Source organism: Corvus brachyrhynchos, unplaced genomic scaffold (genome assembly GCF_000691975.1).
Source record: "Corvus brachyrhynchos isolate BGI_N302 unplaced genomic scaffold, ASM69197v1 scaffold43, whole genome shotgun sequence".
Taxonomy (NCBI): domain Eukaryota; kingdom Metazoa; phylum Chordata; class Aves; order Passeriformes; family Corvidae; genus Corvus; species Corvus brachyrhynchos.
Window position 1 is genome coordinate 2,415 of NW_008237353.1, and position 6,181 is coordinate 8,595.

Below are 6,181 nucleotides of genomic sequence, written 5' to 3' on the forward strand. Positions count from 1 at the left end.
AACCTTGGGCAAGTCATTTAACTTGTCTTGCTCATCCATCAGATAGAAAGATGATGCTTATCTGTTGCATGAAAATGAGTTAATTGCTGTTTGCCAACTGCTTTCATCTCTTTGGATGAATCAGATTGAGGCCATATATGTGAGTGTATATAATTTTGCATGTGTATTTTTATTTGGAGCTTGCTTATGTCTTGGAGCATAGCTTCTTCAGGTCAACACTGGTTATCTGCTTGGCAGGGAGCCCCTATTATGTATTTCTGATGCAATGCAAATCATAGCAATGAGAAACACATAAGTGAAAGGTATTACACTTATCATCATCATTAGCTGTTGTTGTTGTTATTGCTATTGTTGTTATTATTATTATTATAGTCTCACATTTGGATGCAGAGATAGGACCACTTTAAAAAAATATGGCCCCAAGAAAGAAGTCTTCTGTTCTTGGGAATAAGTCTCTAAAAATAAAAGGAATGGGAGAGGCCTGGGCCTGGAGCTGCCTTTACACAAATGTGTTGATGTAAAGTTTCCCAGGGGCATCACCAAACCTCTAAATTCATTTATTTATAGGCTTTACCACTCAGGAACTGACCTATGCCTGTGCTTGGCCAGTGGGTGGTTCTCACCAAAACAATAAATCTCCTCCCTCGGGGCGGAGTCATAGCACTCACAAATTGTTTGATTTTGGGAAACAGAAGGAAATTGGTGTGAGAGACTCAGAGGGAAATAATAAGGAGAAATTCTCTAAACCGTAGATACAGCTCATGAAAGAAGTTCAAGGGCTGTACAACCCTTGGGAGCGAAGTCTGTTCCTCAACCATCATTGGAGGCATTGGTACTATGGACTGTACCTTGTCTGTGACACATGGAGCTGACTGCTGCTGAAGGATGTGGAGTTGCCTGCAGAGGCCGAAGGGGTCACCATTGCTTTGGGAAGCAGGGCTGGAGCAAGCAGCAAGACAACAGCAATCTGGTGTGCTTGAAAGGTATGATATTTAAATATATGTAAGTGTTAACTATAAAATCTTGACATTCTTTCATTCAAGGCACTCCATCATCAGAATTTCTTCAAACGAGGCCAGATTCCCCAGTCCCTCACTATCTGTGCTGCTACCTTTGTTGTGTGGTAGCAGACACCTTTGCCTCTCTGGAGTGGTAGCACCAAAACCATTACCTTTGCAGCTCTAGAAAAAGCTCCAGCCTTGTGGCAATTCTCATCAGAAAGAGACACAAGGAGTGAAAGGAACAAAATTAGGATTTGCTAGTGTCTCATTCTCTGCCCCAAGTACCAGATTTTCCTTTCTCTGGGGTGCAATCTCCCAGTTTACATCTGAGTTTGAAAGCACCTTTCCCATGGGCGGGCTGCGAAGCTTTGGAACTTCTGCTCTTTCAGTCTCATGGTCTGCAACAACACCACAGCATCCTCCATGTCAAGGTGTTGGCACGTTGTGTCTGGACTCATTCCTAGGCCCCATGGTTGGAGAAACACACATTTTCTACCCAGTGGCTCTTCCAGTTCCTCCTTCCATAAGACTGAAAGGATGGGGAAGATTTTATCCAGGCTTTCCCTGCGTGGTTGAATTTTGCCCATAAGGACTTGTTTTTACTCATCCCACACTTTCGTCACACCAAGTATGAAAGATCTAATAGACTGGGATGCAAATGTTGTTAAAGTGTTAACTTGTGTGATTTTTTGTTCTAGATTGCAGAGCTTGTCATTATTCAAGTTAGATTGGTTATCTCGTTTTGTTGTTTCACTCTGCTTGCTTTACTTGCTGTTTATTGGTTGACTTTTATAATGACTATGATTAAATTGAGTTTAGAATGTAAATTAGTTTCCAGTCATGTTTATTAGATACATCTACAGATAGGGTTTAAATAAAAACACAGCCTGAAATCAGAGTTGCAGTGCATTCTAATCTTAATGGGTGGCATGGACCTAGCGTGCTCTTTGTTAGGTTTGGAATCAACTGGAACAACTCCCTTTAGTCCACCTCTGAAAACCACTAGGGCAGATGTTGGCACAAATTAATCTTTTTTTCTCTTTTTTACAGGAGCCCAACTTTGTGGGGTGAAGTGATCAGTTCTTGCAGGCTAAGGAGGACTTATTCACTGTTGTAAAGGCTCCATAGGAATGCTAATCAAAGACAAATTTTCAGCACAAGTCAGAAAGTCCAAAGGATAGCAGCAGAAATTTCCCATGCTTCCTATGCCTCCAAATGCCTTTGCACTTGCTAGTACATTTTGCTCCTACTTCTTTTTTGTAAAAGGTCATTATTAACTGACTCTGTCACACACACATTTCAGTCTAAACTATTTTTGGCTGCAAACAAGTCAGTAATATTAAAACTGTAACAGGTAGAGGGCACCTGTATGTCTCCACATTTGCATGTAGTTACCCATGATTACTGGTGGTGATTCTTGACTCCATGGAGCTGTTGAGAGTCATCTGGCTCTTTGTGCTGGAAGGCATCAGGGAAATGCAGTCCTTCCAAAGCATCTTGCAATTATTCTCAGTTATTGGTATGATACCAGGTCTGCTGGGATTTCAAGAAGGTTCATCCTGGCTTGCCATACAGGACCCTGTCCTCCGCAGAATCAGCTCACTGTGCAACTACTGACATTGAAATCAGAACCATGAAGTCTCTCCTGTGCTGCCCTGCTCATGGGGAAGCAAGTCCTTGCTCTCGACTTTTCCTGCCCCTGCCACCCTTGCCTTTTGCTCAGCCACATGTGCCTAGATGGTTTTTGCTTCACAGCTCCTTCTGCTCCTTTAAAAGCAATTACACAGGGAATGTTGGTGATGCAAACTTGTTTAAACCTGAGCACACAGTTAAGTCAGCTTTGTAATTAATTGCCTCATCACTGCAGTCATCCTTCAGAAATGCTGTGCTGCTGGTTCAAGAGTAAGAAAGGGCCAGATCCCCAGCAGAGATCCCCCAAAATGAAAGAAATCATGAAGCTGCACAGGAGGCCAGGTCTGACCCCCAGAAACGATGAAGAGGGAGTGCCATCATCATGGGCCCACCAACAACCCAGTATGCAGAGGTGGGCATAGGAGTGCCATGAGAGCCCCCAGTGCACCACTGGTTTTGTCCTGGGGAAAGGATTTGTTTCCCCAAGGCATGGCCTTTGCAGTCATCCCCCCCGGGTGCTTCGTCATGGCAGGACTGCTTTTCACCTGCCTCAGAGCCCTCTGGAGCTCACACCAGAAGGGGAGAGAGTAAGCAAGGAACCCATTACCAGCATGTGAGAGCTAATGGAAACAGCATGGGACTGAAAAACATATCACTGGGGGCCTGTCTAGAGACACTTATGGATGATATGGAGGTATGGCAGCAGCACCTTCTCCCTCATGTATCTGTGGTGAGAACTAACAAAGGCAAACCAGCTGAAGCCATAAAGCTCCAACTACTATTATCTTCTTTCTACTCACATCTAAATCTGCCAAGGGTGAGTATGTTCAGAAGGTGGTTTTACTGACACAACTTCTCATTGATGTGGGGCTCTCTGTACATATAAGTGAGGAGAAGGAAGAAAAAGGAGAACCAACTTCTCAAAGAGTGACAAGTAAGTGAAGAGAGGGGAAAAAAAAGAAGAAAGCCAGTAAGTGAGAAAACATAGGATGGAGGGAGCTGTGCCTAAAAGAAGAGAGCAGAGAGTGATGATGACAAGGGGTACCAAACTGAGAAGCAATCTGGACAACTTCTGGATCACCTCGTGGCCATCTCTTCAGTCCCTGGGCCTCTTAGAAGGCCGCTGTCCATTATGGACGAAAAAAGGGCTGAAAGATAGATAGCTATTTCAGACAAGAACTATTCTTAATATTTGTGGCAACTTCTTAATTGCTACTTACGTTACAATTAAATAACTACATAGAGGAAAAGACCAGGGTCTGAATTAGAGGCAAGGTGAATGATGTGGGTAGCAGAAACTTTAGCACAAGTCCAGCTCAGAGAGTAGCCCAGGACACACAACAGCCCTCATCCCTATGTCTGCCAGTGACCAGTGCAGCCCCTAGAATTGACACCTCTTGTGAAAAGAAGACAGCTTTACCTGGATTTCTGGCAGACTTTGCACTGTTGGGGGCAAAGGGTGTGCTTTTGCCAGTTCTCCTACAAAGCTGTCAGCTAGTGCAGAGACACAGGTTCACAGTCTCTCTCCCACACCATCAAGCAGCTCTTTTGCAGGGTTCTGGGGGAATTCTAACACGAGGAAATGGAAAGGGCAATCAATGCCTATGATAAGATGCACTCCAGCAAACTCTTTATAATTTTTCTCACTGGGCTGCTGATGACCTAATAGGCTCTTTTCCCATCTCTAACTTCTATGAATCTGCAATCCTATTATTTATATTGACTCTTGAGGGTTTCTTCCAGAGTAAATGATGTAATTATACCCTGCACCATAACATTTCAGGTTCTGGTGTAATAGAACTAAATATGCAATTATGTGGTTAGTAAATGTAACAGTACAAAACTCAAAATCTGTATCCATGTACTGAAGCTTCATAAGAAGAATTTTTTTCCTGTTCTGTACACAGCAGATGTAGTGTAATTATTGCTAACTCAGAAGTATCACCAGACATTCATATGATACCAGCAAAAAATGCCCCTCCAGCCAATTCTTCATTCAAACATATGAAAATGAGAGAAATCCCACAATTCTATCTTATCAGTGAAGTCTAGACACATTTGACACTCTGCAAAATCAATACTTTCCAGGCTTTTAGAGACATCAAACCCACAAAGAATATACATTCATACACAAAGGGAAGGATCAGATTCACCCCTGATGTTAGTCCAGCCACTTCAGCTGGATTACAAGACAGCAGACAACAGTCCATTATACAACCTGTGTGGATTATGGTTGGAAGAAATAAAACTGGTCTCCAACATTTGTGCAACACTGTGTGACAAAAAGAAAACAACATGAAAGGAACCACAGCCCTGTGGCTAAGGAACTAATCCTGGACTTGGGAGATATGGTTTCTACTCAGAGGTTTGCCACAACTTTCACAAAAGAAAAAGAAAAAGAAAATGAAAAAAGAAGGAGAAGGATTAGGAGAAGAAGGAGAGGGAGACCTTTATTGCAGGCCGTGCCTGCAGGAGGACACCTTACCAGTAAAAAGTGTAATTTTGCACAGGCTACAAATGCCCTTTAATTTCCACTTAAATCCAAGAGTGAAATGGGGATAGCTCTATCAGGGGAAAGTGCTGTTGGGGTCCCTTCCCCCTGCCATGTGGTCCTGGGAGAGGGGTCCTGGGTGGGAGACATGGGGTTTCCCTGCCCCTGCTCAGCCTCGTTCCCCATTGGTTGTTTTGTGTCCCCTGCGCAGGCAAGGACCCTCGGGTCCCGTGATTGCTGCAGTTCCTGGGCAGATCCCGGCCATGCGGCTGGAGAAATAAACATCTCTGACACATCTACCAAGAATCCGTCCATAGATACTTCTTTCCACGGGCCTCCTCGTTTGGTGCATTGTGTTACAGTATCCCTGCTGTAACAAATGGTGGAGAATTGCCGGCAAGACCCCGATCCCTAAGGACAGAAAATTCGTGAGTAAAAACCACTCTAGATCTCTCTCTTCTCACCTCGGTTTGGATATTCTCTCTGGACTATGGAAGAATCGTGGGAAATGTGGCTCTCTGAGCCACAGAAAGAAATGTATCTGGAAGTTAAAGGAATCCTTGAACAGCAAAACAAGAAAGTATTTGTTCTGGGAGATCTAGAACATTTTTTTAACTGGCTTTTCAAAAATTTCTTCTATATTTCTCGAGACTTACTTTTTGATATTGAACCTCCTGGAACTAGTCATGGGTGGTTTTGGTATGAGATCTGGGATAAGGTAAGGGATCAAACAGAACATGGACTAGAGACAGAAGCTCTCCGTGCATCCCTTGTAATCAGTGAAGCTCTTGAGGAGCATTTGTATGGTCCCATTACCCCTAAAGCAGAGGATCATACTAATCCCGTGGCCGAGGCCGCGCGGCCGCCATCTCAGGAGTGCGTGACTGCAGCCGTGCCAGCGGAGGTGCCTGCGCTGGGTGCTCCTGGCCCCCTCAAGAGCCCGTGGCTTATCGCGGACCCCATCCCTGTCTCGGGGTCCCCGGCCACGTGACCGCGAGTGAGGGAGCGATGCCGCAGGCACCGCGGGTGCCGTGGGTCACGAGCAGCCAGGAACCGG

The 6,181-nt window shown here is 44.6% G+C and overlaps 1 long non-coding RNA gene across 1 annotated transcript; it reads left to right on the forward strand.

Annotated features, from left to right (window-relative positions):
* The first annotated feature begins 661 nt into the window (after positions 1-661).
* On the forward strand, positions 662-5,376 carry LOC108445805. Its single transcript, XR_001860778.1, has 3 exons — positions 662-983; positions 2,052-3,450; positions 5,336-5,376. It is a non-coding gene; the product is annotated as an uncharacterized LOC108445805 (long non-coding RNA).
* Positions 5,377-6,181: the final 805 nt, after the last annotated feature.